Source organism: Capra hircus, chromosome 2 (assembly GCF_001704415.2).
Source record: "Capra hircus breed San Clemente chromosome 2, ASM170441v1, whole genome shotgun sequence".
NCBI classification, from domain to species: Eukaryota; Metazoa; Chordata; class Mammalia; order Artiodactyla; family Bovidae; genus Capra; species Capra hircus.
The window spans coordinates 25,614,294-25,635,587 of NC_030809.1; positions in this window are offsets into that span (position 1 = coordinate 25,614,294).

Sequence of the window (21,294 nt, forward strand, 5' to 3'; positions counted from 1 at the left end):
TCACAAAGAGTCGAACACGACTTAGCAACTGAGAAACAACAACAACAACAATTCTGAGTCTATCATTTCTATCCTATCATTCCCCCAAATTCATGTTAAATTCCTAGTGCCTGGTGAGATGGTATTAGGAGTTGGGGCTTTGGGGAGGTGTTTAGATCAGGAGAGTGGAACTATATAAATGGGATTAGCACTCTAATAAAAGAGACCTCCATGGAGCTTCTTGCCAAGTGAGAACACAGTGAGAAGTTGACAGTCTGCAACCCTCAGGAAGGCTCTTCACCAGACCCTGACTATGCTGGTCCCCAATCTCCAACTTCCCACCTCTAGAACTATAAGAAATACATTTCTGTTGTTTATAAGACACCCAGCCTGTGATGTTTTCTTACAACAGCCTGAACAAACTAAGACAAGAACCTTTCAGCTTGTATGGTACACATTCTCCTGAACTTTCCCCAAAGAGGCCTGTGGCCATCTCCCAGGCACCAGGGTACTGGCGGAAAGGGAGTGCTCAGACTTTCTGAGGACTGCTGGATCAAGGGTGTCTGAGCTCTCGGTGATACTGGAACCTAAACACCATGGTCCTGCTGTTGGTGTGGTAGTTGCTCAGTTGTGTCCCACTTTGCGACCCCAGGGACTTGTAGCCATCAGACTCCTCTGCCCATGAGATTTTCCAGGCGAGGATACCCGAGCAGGTTACTGTTTCCTCCTCCAGGAGATCTTCCCAACTCAGGGATCGAACCCATGTCTCTTGTGTCTCCTGCCTTGGCAGGTGGGTTCTTTACCACTGTGCCACCTGGGAAACTCTAGTCCTGCTCTTAGAGTGGGGCTTCTGGAGGCCAGGAGGTACATGGCCTGAGTCTGTCGTCTACTGGGGCTGACATATGTTCATTATTGGAGACCTCTCTATGGAGGTTGAGGTCAATGAAATTGATCTCAGGAAGTTTGTGACAGAGAGAAAGATGTTGAAATCAATCAGAGAATAAGGGATAAAAAGCAGGAGGGGGCTAGATTATTACTAGAGGAAACAGTAGCAGAGGGACGGGACTGATGGCAGGGCCTTCAACCACACTGAAATTCTTGAGGGAAGAGAAATGGCCTGAAAGCAATGGCCACAAAGGTGTTTACCTCACTCCTGGCCCATTCTGGGAAAACAACAGCCATCACCTTAAGAACCTCTAAACTAATGCATGAGAGCGGGACCATGAATCGTCTTCCTGGTTTACCGCACACGGTAAGTCACTTACCCTTCCATCCGACAGTGTGCTTAAACGCCAGCAACCATTAGACTTCAGAAACAGAATGGCAGCTGTGCGTTCATTGCTGTTCAGCTCAAAGTCTGAAAAAACATGCTGAAAGCCTCCTCCCCTACCTCTGGCAGTTCAGAGCATTAAAGAAGGAATATTGTTCCAAGGCTTTAAGCTCCTTGGAGGAGAAGTGGTCTGTGAATAAAAGGTATCATTATTTCTTGCTGCCAGGTGATTCTGCACAGGTGTTCTCTCCTGCAGCCTTGGGTTTCCTAAAGCTTTGTCAAACCTGTGGTGCATGTCACAGTCAGACAAGAAGAGTGCTGGTTAAGGGGAATCTGTGTTGCTTACCTGGAGAAGGCAATGGCACCCCGCTCCAGTACTCTTGCCCGGAAAATCCCATGGATGGAGGAGCCTGGTGGGCTGCAGTCCATGGGGTCACTAAGAGTTGGACACGACTGAGCAACTTCACTTTCAATTTTCACTTTCATGCATTGGAGAAGGAAATGGCAAGCCACTCCAGTGTTCTTGTCTGGAGAATCCTAGGGACGGGAGAGCCTGGTGGGCTGCTGTCTATGGGGTTGCACAGAGTCGGGCACGACTGAAGTGACTTAGCAGCAGCAGCAGCAGCAGCAGCGGCAGTGTTGCTTACTAGTCTTATCTGCTCTCAGTACCCAAATTCTGACTTCAGTCCTCAGGCAGGTCTGAGGTACTGCTCCTTAACAGTACTTCAGGGTGTTTGATTAAGGTAAATGTTTGCTAGGTCAAACAGAATATATACTATATATGATAGTATATATTATACTATATGCATATGTTGGTGATGGTTTAGTTACTAAGCGTGGTCCCACTGTAGCCCTCCAGGCTCCTCTGTCTATGGGATTTCCCAGGCAAGAATACTGGGGTGGGTTGCAATTTCCTTCTCCAGGGGATCTTCCCAATCCAGAGACAGAACCCTTCTTCTACATTACAGGTAGATGCTTTACTACTGTGTCACCTCCCAGGTTGGCGCAGTGGTAAAGAATCCACCTGCCAATGCAGGAGACATGGATTTGATTCCTGGGTTGGGAAGATCCTCTGGAAAAGGAAATGCAACCCACTCCAGTATTCTTGCCTGGGAAATTCCATGAACAGAGCCAACAGGCAGTCCAAGGAGTTGTAAAGAATCAGCCAAAACTAAGCGATTGAGCATTCATGCACGAATGACCTTCCCTACCTGGAAAGATAAATGAAGCAATGGATGTAAAATTCCTGAAAGACTTTATTGTGCTAGGAAAACATAGGTAAACCAGGGAAACCCCTCTCTCCCTATATATATATGTATATTTGCATTTGATTGGTTGCCTGCTCAGTCGTGTCCCACTCTTGTGATCCCATGGACCCGCCAGGCTCCTTTGTCTATGGGATTTCCAAAGCAAGCATACTGGAGTGGATTGCCATTTCCTCCTCCAGGAGATCTTCCTGACCCAGGGATTGAACTCACATCTCTTGTGTCTCCTGCATTCGTAGGCAGATCCTTTACCACTGAACAGCCCCTGTGCTGTGCTGTGCTAAGTCGCTTCAGTCGTGTCTGACTCTGTGACCTTATGGAGGGTAGCTTGCGAGGCTCCTCTGTCCGTGAGATTCTCCAGGTATGAATATTGGAGTAGGTTGCCCACATACACACATGTATTATGTATATACAAACGACACAAAACAGACCAAAAATGGGGACAGTATTGGTTTGAACTCTCTCTCGAAGACACTGATGAACTCAAGTCAGGAGGAGCTGCAAGATGGGTATTATCTCTATTCTGCTTCTGTTCAGATCACTTTCTGCTACTTGTTTTTTAATCCACTTTGGTGTCCCTTGCTGGTTTATATTACAACCTGATTCATACAGATAATTGAGCCTCTTTAAAAATACTATTTATTTATTTGGTGGAGTCAAGTCTTAGTTGGGGCACTAGGGGATCTTCGCTGCGTCACGTGGGATCTTTTGTTGTGGTGCACGGACTCTCTTTGTGGTGTGTAGGCTTAGTTGCTTCACAGCATGTGGGATCTTAGTTCCCCGATCAGGGATCAAACCTGAGTCCCTGCACTGCAGAGTGGATTCTTAACCATTGGACCACCAGTGAGTCCCAGTTGAGCCCCTGGCCAATATTCAAAGTTCAGACCATAAAATATAGATTTCCACTCTCTTCTTTTACTCTTAGCTCCTGTGTAGGTCTTGGCAACGCTGAAATATCAAAAGATGTGCATCTCCTTTAATCCACACTAAAAATATCCGAGTCTGAGCCTTTTCAAAATGCCGCACACGTGGCCTCTCTCCTCGCTATCTGCAAAAGCGGGAAGGGCTGTGACATTTTTGCCTGAGTGGACAGGTGTTTAACTTGATAGGTTGGATGCTAAGTCAGTCTCATCACAATGGAAAAAAGACAGAACTGGTGCGAACTGAAGGCTCACCCTGGGCCGGACCCTGGGAGTAGAGTTATCAAAACTCTGCCCTGTTTTATGATATCTTTTTCTGTTATGTCTCGAAACATCCCCCCTCCTTCAGCCCCAACCTAAACTGTGGTTAAACTTTTTAGTTGTCCCTGCCCTTGAATCTCACTATGAATTGCACATTCAAGTTATAGTTTTCACATATTTCCCAGTATCCCCCAGAGAGAAGTTACAGCAGTCCATGAGAAAGCAAATTCTGTGCACTTGTGTATTCTTTCTAACTCTGAGCTGTGCAGCTGACAGTTTATGCTTGGAGCCTCCAGGTGCCCTGTGAGGGTCGAGATGGGGTCTGAGAGTCTATCTTGTTCCTTTCCCACCAGCCCACTTGCACCAATGCCCTCCACATGCATGTTCTTGTCTATATTTGGTGACACTTGAAGGCTCCAAGCCTTCTCCCTGACTTTTTTATGGGAATCCCCATCCTTCTGCCTGATTTAATGTCTTATTTTCAGTGCTAGGAAGTTGGGGCCATCTTTCTCCTACTATGGGGATATTTTGCGGCCGTTCATTTTATAATTAAGGGTATCTGCCGTCACCATTCCATTGCTTCTGTTCAGGGTTAAATTACCTCCCAACATTACAGGGAAAGAGGAGAGGAATGTAGTTACATGTAGCAAGAACTTTCAGACTCAGAGAAAGACCCAGATATAATTCTCACCTGTCTTCCTATCCTCCTTTGACTCAGTAAGTTGTTTACTTTGGCTGATGTTTAGCGAAGTTCTTTAAGCAGGCATAGGAAGTGGCTGTATGTGTGGGGGGTGTGTGTGTTTTGTGCGGGTTAGGGAGAGACGGAGACAGGGAGACAGAGGGATTTAAAACAGAGAAATACAAACAGAAGAGAAAAGAAGCAATGGAAAATGAAACATAACAAAGGAAGCAGAGAGAGAAATGGCTTTCCAAGCCCTCAACAGAGCTATAATGCTATATTTCCTTTATTTGCCCAGGAAAGATCACTTGTCTTTATTTACGTCTAAACTTTCCCATTGAGCTTTGCCCAAGGAACTGCCCTTTGCATCTCTCTGCCTCTCTGTTGCACCTTCCCACCAACTTCTATTTCTTTCTTTCCTCAGATTTAATACAGTCTGTCTGTCTCTGGCTCAGGAGAAGGCACTTGTGGCTTATATTTTCAGGTCATCTCTGTAGCCTCTCGTCTCTGTGTGTGGCTTACTCTAAGGGGATCTCTCAGGATGTTCTCTGGAATGTTCTATCACGGGATCTCCTACAGGTTTGGTCTCTGTGGGCAGCACTTGGGATTTTCTTCTTAACTGTACCTGGCCTGCCTTGACTGCAAGTTCCTGGGTGTGAAGGCCTTTGGGGGCCGTAGGGTATATTTGAGGGTGGTGATGCTGGCGTGAGGAGACCTGCCAAAAACAAAACAAAAATATACCCAACAAAAGCAGAGTGGAAGGGCCTGACACTGCAAGGCTGGGTTGTTTAGGTAAGAGATTACTTCTCATCTGGCAGCCACTTGCATGGGAGGAGACGTGTTCCTTTCTCAAGCTTTCACCCGGGCCCCACCTACCAGGAAAAAGTCCAGAAGTGTGCATTCTTCTCCAGCTGGAAGCAGCCGGAGTGGTGACCTGGCCCACCACAGCCAAATAGAACTTTAATTCATCCAAAACGTACAAAGACACTAAGAGGTACCAGATTCTGTTCCAGATACTGGTGTTCTAAAAGAACTATGGTAGAGAAGGATCGGCAGGATTTGTTGCTCCACTGACTTGGGAAGCTGGAGCAAGGGTGAAGTAGAGGATGCCTCCCAGGTATCTTGCTTGGGCAATAGGAGGAAGGTGATGATATTAGCGAACAAAAGGACAGCAAGAGGAGCAGGTTTGAGCAAGGTGGGGCAGGGAGGGAGTGGGGGATGACTTGTTTGCTTTGGTAGGTGTTGAGTGGAGCACACAGTTGAGGCATGCAAGTGGATATTCCAGAAAGCGGGTGGAAGTATAGGGCCAGAGTTCAGTGGAGAGTTTAGAATGGAAACTTGACCTTGGAGTCAGTAGGGTAGACACAGCATAGGACTGCTCTGACTTCAGGTTTCTTAATGTGGATGAAGGGAATAAATACATGTTGCAAAAGATATTTAGTGAATAAATATCTATTGCAAAATGATTAAAAAATGGGCTGAAAGGAGGAGGCAGCACTTGGCTATAATCTGGGAATTTAGAGCCACTTAACCTTTTGGTACTTTCCAAAGAGTTGCAAGAATATAAAAGCATAAATAAAAACTGATCACAAGATAATCTTAATCATAGAATAAGATGTGCCCTGGCGCAATTTGAATTTCCAAATGTATATGCAATAGAGGATGCGTATGTTTGTTTAGTCACTTCAGTTGTGTCTGATTCTTTGCGACCCCATGGACTGTAGCCCACCAGACTCCTCTGTCTGTGGGATTCTCCAGACAAGAATACTGGAGTGGGTTGCCCTTCCCTCCTCCAGGGTATCTTGCCATCCCAGGGATTGAACCCACGTCTCTTATGTCTCCTGCATTGCCAGGCAGGTTCTTTACCACTACTGCTACCTGGGAAGCCCCACAGTAAAGTATACACGCACATACACGGGACTTTGCTGGTGACTCAAGTGGTAAAGAATCCACCTGCTGCGCAGGGGATGCAGGAGACAGGGGTTCAGTCCCTGGGTTAGGAAGATCCACTGGAGGAGGGCATGGAGACCCAAACTCCAGGATTCTTGCCTGGAGAATCCTCATGGACAGAGGAGCCTGGTGGGCTACAGTCCATGGGGGTCGCGAAGAGTCTGACACAACTGAAGTGACTGAGCACACATATATATATTTATTTATTTTTTTCCCAGTTTCTGGCACAGAGCTACTAAAATCCTTATGATTTCCCAAGTGTTAAGAATAGTAGGAGGATGTTTTTTCTGTAATATTTGATCTTCATACCCAGTTGCTGATACAAGGCTCTTAAAACCCTTGAAGTGTCCTGGGTGATAGGACTGCATTTTGCTCTAATGAGGCAACTCTGGGTGGGCCCCTGAATAGCTTTAGGATATAGGCTGGTCACCAGAAAGACAAAGCTGTGATTATAAACTTGGAATTATCCACCTCGTCCTCCCATCCTCTGAGAAGAGGAGAGGGACTGGAGACTGAATTAATAATTGATGGTGCCAATGTGATGAAGCCTCCATACAAGGCCTGGCAGTGCAGGGAATGGTGAGCACACCTCCGTGTTGGGAGGGCGGCATACCTCCACTCCACAAGGACAGCAGGTCCTGCACTCAGGACCCTCTTCATCTGGCTATTCACTCATACCCTGTATTGTATCCTTCGAATAAACAGGTTAATGTGATTTCCCAAGTTTTGTGGCCTTTCTATGAGAAGTGTCAAAGCCAAGGAGAGGATCATGAAAGCCTCAATTTATAGCTGGAATCAGAAATACAGGTGACAACCTGGGATTTGCGATTGGTATCTGAAGTGGGGGCAGTCTTGTGGGATAGAACCGTCAACTTATAGGATCTGACCCTAGGGTCAGGTAGATAGTGTCAGAACCGAATTGAATTGTAGGAGACCCACCTGGTGTCGCCAAATGGCCTGATGTGTGAAAACCCCACACATCTGGTGCTGGAAGTATTATGTGTGTGAGTAAAGGAGAAACACAGGTGTGTTTTCCCTCTCCAGTTGCCCTGCCAAACTTAAGGGATTATGGCAATCATCAATAAGATAGCTTACACAAAAGTATTAAAATGCAAAAGGATGCAACTGGAAAACCTTAGTATTAGTGTTTGACTGCTGTGATCATGACACTTAGCAGGGTGGGATGTTAAGTGAGAGCAGATGAAGCCATTCTCTCGAGGAAATTGCAATTCAAGAGGATCTAGAAAGAATATCTATGCCTATGAGGAAGGTGAATTTTGAGCGGATTCTTCTAGGCTTTGGATGGAAGAAAAATGGGTATGACATGGGGAAAAATTGCTGATGGGGAAACAGTGAACTGTTCAGGCTGTGCTTCATGATCAGAAGCCCATGTCCAGGTACGTATGACTGTTGGAAGAAGTCTTTGTCCAGGTCACTCTTTTCTATTACGTGGACACCTCCTCTGTTTGGAAGATGGCCACTTGATAACTCTGAAACACGCTGTCAGTATTTTCTCAATAGGGACCAACAGTGTATTTTGGCAAAGTTAAAAGCTACAGCCAGGACTGCCTACATAATTTTCAGGGCTGAGCGCAAAATGAAAATGTAAGCCGCCTGTTCACAAATTATGAAGAATTTCAAGATGGCGACAGCAGGGCACTAGGGCAAGCACAGGTTCCTTCTAGGTGTGGACCTTGTGCTCCGGCAGAGGCTGTTCAACCAGAGGCAGACTCTGCCTATAGAATCTCCAGCATCTGCTACAGGATGTCATCTGGGTCTCCTCTTGGATTGAGGGAAAGCACTCATGCATTCAACAGATGGTTGTTACATCACAACCAAGCATCTATTATGTGCTGGGCCAGCTTGGAAGTAGGCACGGAGATATAAGGATGAAAGTGAAAGTGAAAGTCACTCAGTTGGACTCTTTGTGTCCCCATGGACTGTATAGTCCATGGAATTCTCCAGGCCAGAATACTGGAGTGGGTGGCCTTCCCTTCTCCAGGGGATCTTCCCAACCTAGGGATCGAGCAAATTCCTTACCAGCTGAGCCACAAGGGAAGCCCGATATGAGGATAGATAAAGCTTCTTCCCCTGAGAAGCTCATTTGCTTGCTTAATAAAAAAATACCATATATTCTTTTTTCAACGTTCAGTTTAAATGCTACTTCCCCAGCTGTTCATTTAGAATTTTCCCCATTCTCCTGTGTTCCCACAGTGGTCTGATCATGACTGCAGTCTTTCTTAGGGAAAATGAACAGAACTTCATGGTTGACTGGATGTGGGCTTGAGTCCATCTTTTTGTCCATGGGATCTTTCCATCAGCAGGACTTCCATGGCATTGTGTTACAAAGCGGGTGATGGGGATGAGGAGACACTGGCTCCCTATGTTGAGAAGGAGGAGGATGGGACCTCCAGAGGAGGCTGTGGAAATTTCTGATCATTGCTATGGGCCAGAGAGATAGCTGACTTTAAGATAACTTAGTCTCCCAGTCTGCAACTAGGGGCAAGGAAAGGAACCAGATGAAATTTTAGAATCATTTCAGCCTCACCATTTATACAGGATGGAGGAGGAGCCACACTTAGCTATAGATTCTTTCCCATGTGGTATTTTCCATAAATTTAAATCTTGTTGGTATACAAAGTACAGTGTAGATGCCTCTCTCTTGGTATAACAGCTCAGTTTCTGGGCATTTTCTATGTAAATTGAACCCTCTCATAGTAAATAGGATCATTTAACATACAGCTGGGCAGTTCTCAGTTCAAAGGAACCCTGGAGTGCATCCTTTTGAAAGCAACTGTTCCTCTGTGACTTAAGTAATCACATTCTAAATTATAGTTTCTCTTAATTTGGATTGGCACTTAAACAGTTTCTTTATACTTACTTAATGTAAGTAAATAAATTATTGTATCCCCTATAATATTTTCCCCTAGGGGCAAAATGATCATCCACTTATCTTACTTGTATTTTAAGTCAGTGATTTAAACAGCCTTAAGAGAGATAAGATGTCAGGAAAGGTTTATGCTCATTAGCTCTTATAAAGTAGGGACAGCCAGAGTCTAGTTTGTTCATGTAAGAATGGCTAGCCTGGTTGTTGCCCTGGGATGTCCTGAGTTCTTTAATGAAAGGCTACTGACGATTATGGGGCAGGTGACAAGCATGAAAAGAGAGGAAATTGGTTTAAATTGTACCTTGACTCAGTTGCTTGCCTTAAACCGGTTTGACCTGAAGCTGATTTCTTAAAATCACTGAGCTTCAATTTCCTCAGCTTAAAAATTGACTGAAAAAAAAAAAAAAAAAAGAAATAGACTGAAAGATGAAGGGTCACTGTAAGAATGTGGAGGGACAGTGTTCATAAACATACTTTATAAAAAGCGCAAGTATTCAATACAAACTTTATTAGTCATTGATAGAAAACAGGTGTTTTTCTTTTTTTTTTTTTGCACGTGTGTTTGTTTCATTTTTCTAGTTAACCTCTCTTTTTAAAACACTGTTTTCCTGGCAGTCTGTGATTCGTGTTTTTCAAGTTGCTGACTCAGTTGTTTTAGACAGTCCCTGAAAATTAGCAATCTTTTCTTAGCGGAGACCGTCTTCTCCCTTTGAAAAGATATATATTGGGCTTCCCTGATGGCTCGGCTGGTAAAGAATCTGCCTACGATGCAGGAGACACAGGAGACACAGGAGACGTGGGTTCGATTCCTGGGTTGGGAAGATCCCATGGAGGAGGAACTGGCAATCCACTCAAGTGTTCTTGCCTGAAAAATCCCATGGACAGAGGAGCCTGGCAGGCTACTTATGGATACCATTGACTACCCATGCATGCACATTGCTGCTGCTGCTGCTGCTGCTGCTAAGTCGCTTCAGTCGTGTCCGACTCTGTGCGACCCCATAGACGGCAGCCCACCAGGCTCCGCTGTCCCTGGGATTCTCCAGGCAAAAACACTGGAGCGGGTTGCCATTTCCTTCTCCAATGTATGAAAGTGAAAAGTGAAAGGGAAGTCGCTCAGTCGTGTCTGACTCTTAGCGACCTCATGAACTGCAGCCTACCAGGCTCCTCCGTCCATGGGATTTTCCAGGCTAGAGTACTGGAGTGGGGTGCCCTTGCCTTCTCCTGCATATACATTAGGAACACATAAAGAAGACAAAGTTCGCCCTCTAGTGTGGTCCATGAGAAAGACAGAAGAAGAGTATGAGCTAGTCACAGTGTGCATTTTAAAACCTGCTGCTCTCCAAATGATATTTTATTCCACTTTTTGCACTGAATCCTTTCTTTTCTAATTTAGATTGGCTACTAGATATTTACTTAATTGTTCTTCAAATGAGCTCTTTATCTTTTATCATATTATATATTTTGCTGACTTTTTAAACCATTGAAGAAAAAGTCATATTTTCAGAGTTAGTTCAATTTTACTCCTACTGGGTGGTATTTTTACAGTCATAGCTGTAATGTGAATGCTAAGTAGAATCTTGCCTTGATTTATTTTGCTTTGACTTAATTTCAAATTAAATAACCTCAATCAGGATTATGAACTGAAGCGTCTGATGCTGTGCGTTGTTAAAGATCCTGCTCCTGGTAAGTAAAGGCAGAAACCTGAAAGTGCTCATAATTTCAGAATAATGACAGGCACTTAATCACGTTAGCATACAATACACTAATGCATAAAATTTCTTTCTATGGAATTAAGGGCTATTTGTATGGCTTTAAATTGACATGGCATGTCGTCCTTAAGCCTCAAGCTTTATGCCAACATTTTTCACTCTTTTTTGGGACACCTCAATAAAGAAAATGTGGCAATATAAGTTTCACAAGGCATATGGGCAAATGTACAAATACTTTACTATCTTTATTTTCCTATTACATGACATAATATGTACCCTGATTCCTCCTTCTGCCTTTTAGCAAAAAAGCATAGTCACTTCCAGGTCTGGTGGTGCCCTGGAGTCAGCTCCTACCCAGCAAGAGCCCATTGTTAAATTTTGAGAAATTTAATATCTGGTTACTATGAAAAATTAAATCATATAAGCTTACAATTAAATTATATTCAAAGCAGATTATAAAAAAGCATAACTCATCATTTCCTGGCTAGCTTAGGTTGACAATTATACTGTAAGGTAAAGGTCTCCACCCTCGCTGTCCACTCCTGTCTGTCCATCTATCCCCGTATTTCTACTTCTCACTCTGATCTTTCAGTCTTTTTCCTTCCAGGGCTCTGCCTAGATGGCCAGGCTATACATCACTGTTCTTGAGTCAGGCACCTTCTCTTTCCCCACAAAATGGATGATCAGGTGCTATGTCTAACCCCCTGCAGATGACGATGGTTTTCCCTTACCTTTAGCTTTCAGAACCACCTCTGAGTGAGGCTGTAATGCAGCTGCCAACATCTTCATCTTGTACCCACAAAACAAGGATGGCCCCATCTGAGACCAACTTCTGGCTGTTCCCCTCCTTTAGCTGGTCATGTAGGATTCTCCATCTGGGGAGAAATGTGAGCTAAGGTAGGTGTTCTAGGGGAGTATCAGGGGATGCCTTGGTACTCTGGGCTACAGGTTCATGGGACATGCATGTTCCCTCTGGTTCTACTCATGCTCAATTCTGATGTGCTGTTTTCATCATACTGTGATGGATTGCTGCTGGGCCTTTATTATGACTTGGTGGGTCTGATGGGACTCAGCTCAAGATGAGTTGTTCTTGTTGTTGTTTAGTCGCTAAGTCATGTCCAACTCTTTGCGACCCAATGGACTGTAGCCAGGCAGACTCCTCTGTCCATGGGATTTCCCAAGCAAGAATACTGGAGTGGGTCGCCATTTTCTTCTCCAGGGGATCTTCCTGCATCTCCTGCATTGCAGGCAGATTCTTTACCACTGAGTTAGCAGGGAGGCCTTCATGATGACTAGTTCTGGCCAAATAGTTGTTTGTGGTCCCATCTCTGCCATGGCCAAACAGCATCCTGGGGGTTAGTTTCAGACGGTATATAAATCTCCACTGCAGAAGACGTGGTCATGCTGCAGAACCTCAAGGGCCTGAGGGTCTGATTCTCCTGCTGGGGCATTACACAGCCTCTATACACAAGTCTTTTCTTGCAATTGATACTTCCAACATTACAGCATTTGCTAGGTTATTTGTCCCCTGTGGTAGGCTGCTTGTAGGCTTCCCTGGTGGTTCAGTGGTAAAGAATCTGCCTGCAATGCAGGAAACCCAGGTTCAACCACTGGGTCAGGAAGATCCCCTGGAGAAGGAAATAGCAACCCGTTCAGTATTCTTGCCTGGAAAATCTCATGGACAGAGAACCCTGGCAGGCTACAGTCCATGGGATTGCAAGAGTCAGACACAGCTTAACAACCAAAGTACAGGCTGCTTGCCCTATAGTCTAGACCTACTTCAGAACCCTTTCCTGCTTGAGGCTCTACACAGAGACCACAGATTTTTATACCACCCAGTGTATGGGCTGGGACAATAATCCTCAGTATGGAAGAAGCTGCCCCAGAACTTGAAGATGCCCACCATGTTGCATCCTTTGTTACAAGGGTGTGTGGCAAACTAACTGCCGTTTACTTTGGAGCCCATTTCTCAGTGTGCCCCTAACCAGTGAATCTAAACATTTTGCCAACTTGGCAGTTTCTTAATCTTTACAAGGTTGATTTCCTACCCAACTGTAGCTCATGTGTGGCCTGCAGCATGCAAGCCACCTTTTACTTTTTCAGCTCAATTAACACAATGTGATCGATGGAGTAGGTCAGCGTGCTATTCAGTGTGATATCTAGACTGTCCAGGTCTCTTCTGACTGTATTATGCCAGAGAGCTGGAGAGTTAAAGTAACCCTGGGGCAGACCTTTAATTGTATTCTGTTGTTAGTTCCATGTGAATGCAAGATGTTTCTTATCCTCTTCCCATAGCAATAAAAATGAATCCTTCGCCAATCAATGGCCTCGTACTACGTACCAGAGGCAAAGATACCCAGCTAGAATGGTGACTGCACTCAGCGTTGAGCTGGCAGTAGTCTACAGATGAATCCTTCAGAAGGATTCATCTAGCTCTGCAGCATCCAGACTGGTGAGTTAAAAGGAGGTTTGATGAGTACCATGACCCATACTCTTTAGATCATTAAGGAGATGTCATATAGTGATTTATAATAATAAATATGTATTTAGTCTTTGTCTATTTCTGGGGGGCTTCCCTGGTGGCTCAGAGGTTAAAGCATCTGCCTGGAATGCTGGAGACCCGGGTTTGATCCCTGGGTCGGGAAGATCCCCTGGAGAAGGAAATGGCAACCCACTCCACTACTCTTGCCTGGAGAATCCCATGGAGGGAGGAGCCTGGTAGGCTACAGTCCATGGGGTCACAAAGAGTCAGACACGACTGAGCGACTTCACTTCACTTCTATTTCTGGATCAGAGTTCCTAAAACCTTTAAGTGATGAGACTGACAAAGGTGTTTTTTTGCTTTGTTAATAGACCCCATCTAAGGATGGGGCTGGATGCTAGGGGAACCAAGCATGTGATTAGAAGTTTGGAACTTTCAGTCTCATCACCGTGACATCCTGGGAGAGCAGAGGGGCTGGAGCATGAATCAACTGCCAATAGCCAGTGATTTAATCAAGCATGTTTATGTATTGGGTTGGCCAAAAAGTTTGGATTTTTCCATAACATCTTAAGAAAAGACCCCAATAAACTTTCTGGTCGACCCAGTAATAAAGCCTCTATACAATCCCAAAAGAATGGGATTCAGAGAACTTCTGGTTGGTGAACATGAGGAGATTTGGGAGAGTGGCATGCCTGGAGAGGGTAAGGAAGTTTGGTTCCTGTTCCCTGTACTTTGCCCCATTCATCTCTTCCATATGATTTTTTTTTTTGAGTTATAGCCGTCATAGTACAGGCAGACCTCATTTTATTTTGCTTCATATTCATTGTGCTTCACAGCTACCGAGGTTTTTGCAGATTGAAAGTTTGTGGCAACCCTCTGTTAAGCAAGTCTATTGGCACTGTTTTTCCAACAGCATTGCTCACTTTGGGTATCTGTGTCATATTTTGATAATTTTTGCAACATTTCAAACTTTTCATCCTTGTTATATTTGTTGTGCGATCTCTGATCAATAATCTTTGATGTTACTGTTGTAGCTGTTTAGGGGTGCCTTGAGTTTCAACCACATAAGACAGTGAACTTAATAAATGTCTGTGTTTTGACTGCTTCACCCACTGACCATCCCCTCATCTCTCTCTCTTTCCTCAGGCCTTCCTATTCCCTGAGACAGAGCAATATTGAACTTAAGCCAATTAATAATGTTACAATGGCCTCTAGGTGTTCAAGTGAAAGGAACAGTCACACTTTAGAGAATCTAAATCCAAAGCTAATGAAGAACGCATGTCAGAAGCCTAGATAAGCTGACAGCTAGGCCTCTTGCACCAGACAGTCAAGTTGTGGATGCTAAGGAAAAGTTCTTGAAGGAAATTAAAAGTGCCTCTCCTGCAAACATATGAATGATGAGATAGTGAAGCAACCTTATTGCTGATATGGAGGAAGGGTTTAGTTTCTAAATAGAAGATAGAAGCAGCCACAACATTTCCTTGAGTCAAAGCCTAATTCAGAGCAAGGCCCTAGTGTTATACAATTCTGTGAAGGCTGAGAGAGGTGAGGAAGCTGCAGAAGAAAAGTTTGCAGCTGGTAGAGGTTGGTTCACGAGGTTTAAGGAAAGATGCCGTCTCCATACATAAAAGTGCAAAGGAAATAGCATGGGCTGACATAGAAGCTGCAGCAAGTTATGCAGCGGATCTAGATAAGATGACCAGTGGAGGCTAATTAGTACATTGCACAGATTTTCGGTGTAGTAAAACAGCCTTCTGTTGGAAGAGGATGCCATCCAGGACATTCATAGCTCAAGGGAAGTCAGTGTCTGGCTTCAAAGGGCAGGCTAACTCTCTTCTTAAGGGTTAATGCAACTGGTGACTTTAAGTTGAAGCCATTGCTCATTTACCATTCTGAAAAGCTAGGGCTCTTAAGAATTATGCTAAATAGTACACTGCCTCTATAAATGGAACAACAAAGCCTGGATGACAGCACATCTGTTTGAGGCATGGTTTACTGAATATTTTGAGCCCATTGTTGAGACCCACAACTCAGAAAACAAGATTCCTTTCAAAATATTACTGTTCAATGTCAATGCATCTGGTCTCCCAAGAGTTTTGATGGAGATGTACAATGAAATTCATGTTGTTTTCATGCCTGCTAACACAACATCCATTCTGCAGTTCATGGATCAGGGACTGATTTAAATTTTTAAGTCATTATTTAAGAAATACATTTCTAAGGCTATAGTTGCTAGAGGTAGTGATTTTTCTGATGGGTCTGGGTAGTCAACATAAAACCTTCTGGACAGTATTTTACCATTCTAACTGCCTTTAAGAACATTGATGATTCACAGAAAAGGTCAAAATATCAGCACTAACCAAAGTTTGGAAGCAGTTGATTCTAACCCTCATGTGTGAAATTGAGAGGTTAAAGACTTCAGTGGAGGAAGTAAGTGCAGATGTGGTGGAAATAGCAAGAGACCTAGAAGTGGAGCCCAGTGATGTGACTGAATTGATGCAATCTCCTAATAAAACTTGAACAGATGAAGAGTTGCTTATTATAGGTGAGCAAAGAAAGTGGTTTCTTGAGATGAAATCTACTCCTGATGAAGATACTGTGGAAGTTGTTGAAAATAATAAAGAATTTAGGCTCGTCTGTCAAGGAATTCTGTAGGCAAGAATTCTGGAGTGGATAGCCATTCCCTTCTCCAGGGGATCTTCCCAACCCAAGGATTGAACCCAGGTCTCCTGCATTGTAGGCAGATTCAGTACTATCTGAGCCACCAGGGAAACCCAGCATACTTAGAATATTACATAAACTTAGTGGATAAAGTGTCAGTGGGGTTGTGAGGATTAACTCCAGTTTTGAAAGAAGTTCTATGTGTAAAATGCTATCAAACAGAATTGCATGCTACAGTAAAATTGTTCATAAAAGGAAGAGTCAATTTATGCAACAAACTTCACTGTAGTCTTATTTTAAGAAACTGTCACAACCACCTCAACATTCAGCAATGACTACCTGATTAGTTAGCAGCCATCAACATCAAGGCAAAACTCTTTTTGCACCAGCAAAAAGATTACAAACTAGCTGAAGGCTTGGATGATGTTTAGGATTTATTTAAGTAATAGAATATTTCTGGGGGGAGATGGGCTATGCAGCTTATGGGATTTTAGTTCCCTGACCAGGGATCAAACCTGGGCCCAGGGCAGTGAGAGCATGAACAGCTAACCTCTGGACCACTGGGAAATTCCTCTGAATCACTGGGGAACTTCCTATTTTTAAATTAAGTTATGCACATTGTTTTTTTACACATAATGCTGCTTCACACTTCATAGACTACAGTATAGGGTAAACATGACTTTTATATGCCCTGGGAAATAAAAAAATTCACATGACTTGCTTTATTATGTTATTCCTTTTCTTGTGGTTATCAGGAAATATGGAACTGAACCTGCAACATCTCCAAGGTATATCTGTAAACCATTAATCTCGTAAGTAAAATGTCCTTGGAATTCTCGGAGCTGCTCCAAGAGTGAAAGTCCCTCAGTCGTGTCCAACTCTTTACGACCACATGGACTACAAAGTCCATGGAATTCTCCAGGCCAGAATACTCGAGCGGGTAGCCTTTCCCTTCTCCAGGGGATCGTCCCAACCTAGGGATCAAACCTAGGTCTCTCACACTGTAGGCGAATTCTTTACCAGCTGAGCCACAAGGGAAGCCCAAGTTGAGCCACAAGCTGAGTCCAAGCTGAATCACAAGGGAAGCTCCAGCAAATTAATTGACTCAGGAGGGGGTCGTGGGAATCTCTGAGGAACAGTCCATCAATTAGAAGCACAAGTGACAACCTGGGCTGTGACTGGCTTATGGAGGGAGATGATCTTGTGGGGCTGAACCCTTAACCTGTGGAATCTGATGCTGTCTCTGGGTTTTGTTTGAATTGAATTGAATTACAGGATACCCACCTGGTGTCCAGGAATTTCGTGGTGTGAAAATTGTCCCCAACTCCACACATGGGAATTGGGTACCAGAACTGTTATCAGATCACTCAGATCTGCCACCCTCCAGGGATGCAATATTGCTTTTAATTTCTTTTCTTGGCCTAAAGAGGTCAGTTTCAGAGACTTCTGGTTTGATTTCCCTTCTTTGATAGGTCTTAACCCAAAGAACAAGATGTTAACTGCTTACTATGTTGATTTCAGTTATTTATTTTGAGACTGGAGAAATGACATGAAGTGGGTCCATTAGACTTAGTTTGACCCACTTTATGCCAAATGTGGTTGGGATCCTATTTCTACACTCCCTCACTCTGACGGGGGAGAGACCTGGGATATTTTATGTGTCTGGGTGTTGATTTCAATTTATATCCTGTGTCCAACTTTTCTTGAGATGTTTGGATAGCCCATTTTCTCTAAGGTGCAGTCATACATAAATGGCTGTGGATCCCTTGGTAGAAGGACTTGGAGGAATCACCATTGTGTATACTTGGCTTGATGTTTCAAGATCCCTTTTTCTGAGGACCTGGTTACTTCATCAGTCAGAGGGAACCAGGTCAGAAAACTGGCTCAGGTCTGGGACTATTTGCTGGGTGACCGCCCTCAGCCTACTGGTAATTGATTTCATCTGTTGGCACAAAGTGAGTAGGATCTTTGGCAGTGGCCTTTGTAGTCTCTTAACCATCCCTATAACTTGTGCATGTGAGTTCCCCTTGGTTGCCACACCAATTTTACCGGTTACTTGAGACCTTCAGACTTCTGGCAGTTAAATCTTGATGGAATGTTATGGCATTCCAGCCTTGATTGCTATGGGTGAGCCAAGTTCTGTCTCAGCTTCTGTCTTCAGTCTGGACCTTCCCAGAGAACCAGTGCTGAACTTCTTAGTGATGCTGGTGTCCCTCTCACCAGCATGTTCCTATGGCCTTGGTGTGTTTTGTGTACTCTGGGTCCTTCCATGGGACACAATCAGCTGGAGGCTCTTCTGGCTGCAGATAGTATATGTCCATTCCACTTCCTTGTGCCTTTTAACCCGTTCCTCTACCACAATGTTGTCCTTTTGGCATTGGCCATTGCTTTTTCACGTCTCTAGGACCATGCTAGTCATGAGTTAGCACCCTCTCTGGGGTTAATTGTCAAGGTGTTAAATCCTATCCCTTGGGACAGAGAGATGAGATTCAATTGAGACAACAAACTCTTCCTTACCCAGTTTTATGAATTCAGCCCCCTATATACTTCCCCTGCTAGTGCACGAGGACTTAGATTTATGACTTCTCTGGGACATAGCCCTTTCCTTCCTTATCAGGTCAGCACATCCCTAGTTGGGTGATGCTATTACTCAACCTAGTTGTAAACCTAGTGGCCAGGATTCTGAGAGGACACCCACCAGCTCTGTTTCTAATTTAATGTCTGTCGAACTTTCCCGAATTCCCAGACCTGTTAAGGGCCTGGCTCCCCCTTTCTATCCTCTCCTGGAACACATGTTACATTATGCAGCTTTCCCTACTAGACTGTAAGTGTTATGAGAAAGGTAGGAAAAGCCTCTGTTTTATCCACCCCTGTGTTCTCTGTGTTAGGTTTCATGCCTGAGATGAATGTTTAGTGATGGGTGGCTTGAATAGGCCTCCTCCTGTAATGAAAGCCAACACAGGCTGAGTGTTCACTGTGGGCCAGGCTCTGCTTGAGCTCTTCCATATTCCTCTGTGTAGAGTTGACTCCTTGGAAAAGACCCTGATGCTGGGAAAGACTGAAAACAAGAGGAGAAGGGGACAAAAGAGGGTGAGGTGGTTGGATGGCATCACTGACTCTATGGACACAAGTTTGAGCAAGCTCCAGGAGTTGGTGATGGACAGGGAAACCTGGCGTGTTACAGTCCATGAGGTTGCAAAGAGTTGGACACGACTTAGGGACTGAACAACAACAATATGCCTTAATTCCTTCAATCTTCATTTTAAATCTCTGAGATAGGAACTACTGCTACTGAAGAGGAGGTAGTTAGTCTAGTCTTCACCTATATTCTCATCACATCCGGTACCACCACATTCCACTACCATAGTAAATATTGCATGTTTACCTTAAATTGTTTTCCATCTTAGACTCTGAGCCATTTGTGAGTATGAACTCATAGAAATTCAATAATTTTTTGAATGTGTATTTGTGCCTAAATGAATGAATAAGTTAACTCAGAAATTACCAAGAAGAGTTGAAGCATTTTGTAATTTTATTCTTTCTGTTGCAGGCATATTGCATTAGATATTGTTTTTAATTCATGAAAGCTGTTAAAGAAAGGTCAGATCATTTCATTTAAAGTTCATTAAACCATTATTGCACTCACCTTTACAATCATCTGTGACTAGTAAACAGGCAACATATTTCATAGAACAGGACATGAAAAACTTTATCCCACATGAGGAACACGCTTCTTTTATGTGTGCACTCCTCCTCTTGCAAATGCAAATCAATTTTTTATGTCTGTCATATACCAGCACACATTGCAGTGATTAACAACCCAGTGTTAATGTGATGAAAGAAATTAATTTTAGATGTGTTTTGAGTTTAGAAGTAATTTGTGTAAAAATAAGATCCTGCTGTGATTCAACTATTTCCTACCAATCTGAACTATGCTGCCCTGGAAAATGTGTTATTGGCACATTTATCATAGATTGCAGCTCATTATTTCTAAGGCTGACAAGTGTCTCGTTGCACATTTATTAGGGAACTGAGCCTTAATCATATCTGTGGTTTTAAGGGTTTCTGTCCTATTAGATTTGTGACTTTTTTTACAGAAGAATTTAAAAGGGAGAAATCTCCCAGACCTGGAGCTGAAAGGATGATAATTTTATAGAGTATTAAAAAAGAGTTATAAGGACTCACCTACATAAAAAAGATGGCTCCTATTTTATTTCTATGTTCTGATGAGCAAACTCAATTTTTTTCTATTCCATTTAGTAGTTCCAAGCACAGTTATATTTTGAGGTTATAAAACTTGATGCCTTCTAGAAAATTTGCAGCACTTGCTTTTTCTTTTCTTTCTGAACTCCTCTTAAGATCAAATAGGTAAAATAATAAATTAGAAACACAAAGTTAAGAACAAATGCACATTGCCAGAAACTTTGAAAATGTTATACTTTTAAAACATTTTTCTTAGATTATTTCAACAATATTTGAACCTTACCACATACCTGAATTATCCCTGGTGGCTCAGATGATAAAGAATCTGTCCACAGTGCAAGATACCTGGGTTTGATCCTTGGATCAGAATGATCCCATGGAGAAGGGAATGACAATAAATTCCAGTATTCTTGCCTGGAGAATTCCATGGACAGAGGAGCCTGGCAGGCTGTAGTCCATGTGGTTGCAAAGAGTCAGACATGAATGAGTGACTAACACACACGTGTACTTGTCACTGTTCTGAGTGCCTTGGATATCAGTGAAACTTCAGTTATGAACCTGGGGGAGCTTACATCCTATTAATAGTAAACATCAAACAATAAGCACAATATATAGCCACATTATTAGGAGGTGCTAAATGTCATGGGGAAATTACTAATAATAAAATCAGAAGGAACAGAGAGGTCCTGGGGAAAGGTCTGTGATTTTAAATGATAATGTGCTTTTAATGAAACTGACATGTGAGCAAAGACTTAGAGGCAGAGGAGTAAGACTTAAAGATATCTGGAGAAGGATTCCAGCTATAAAGAAGAATTAGATCCAAGGTCCAAGTTTGGGTCTGTGTCTGGAATGTTAAAGGATCAGCCAGGAAGCCAGTGTGGGAGGAATAGAGTCATCAAGGAGGAAAATCATAAGATCTGAGCTCAAAGAGGGACTCTTGGAGCCAGATCATAGAGGGTCTTGTGGCCCATTATAAAGCATTTGACTTTTACACTGGGGGGAGAGGGGAACAAATGGATTTAAGCAAA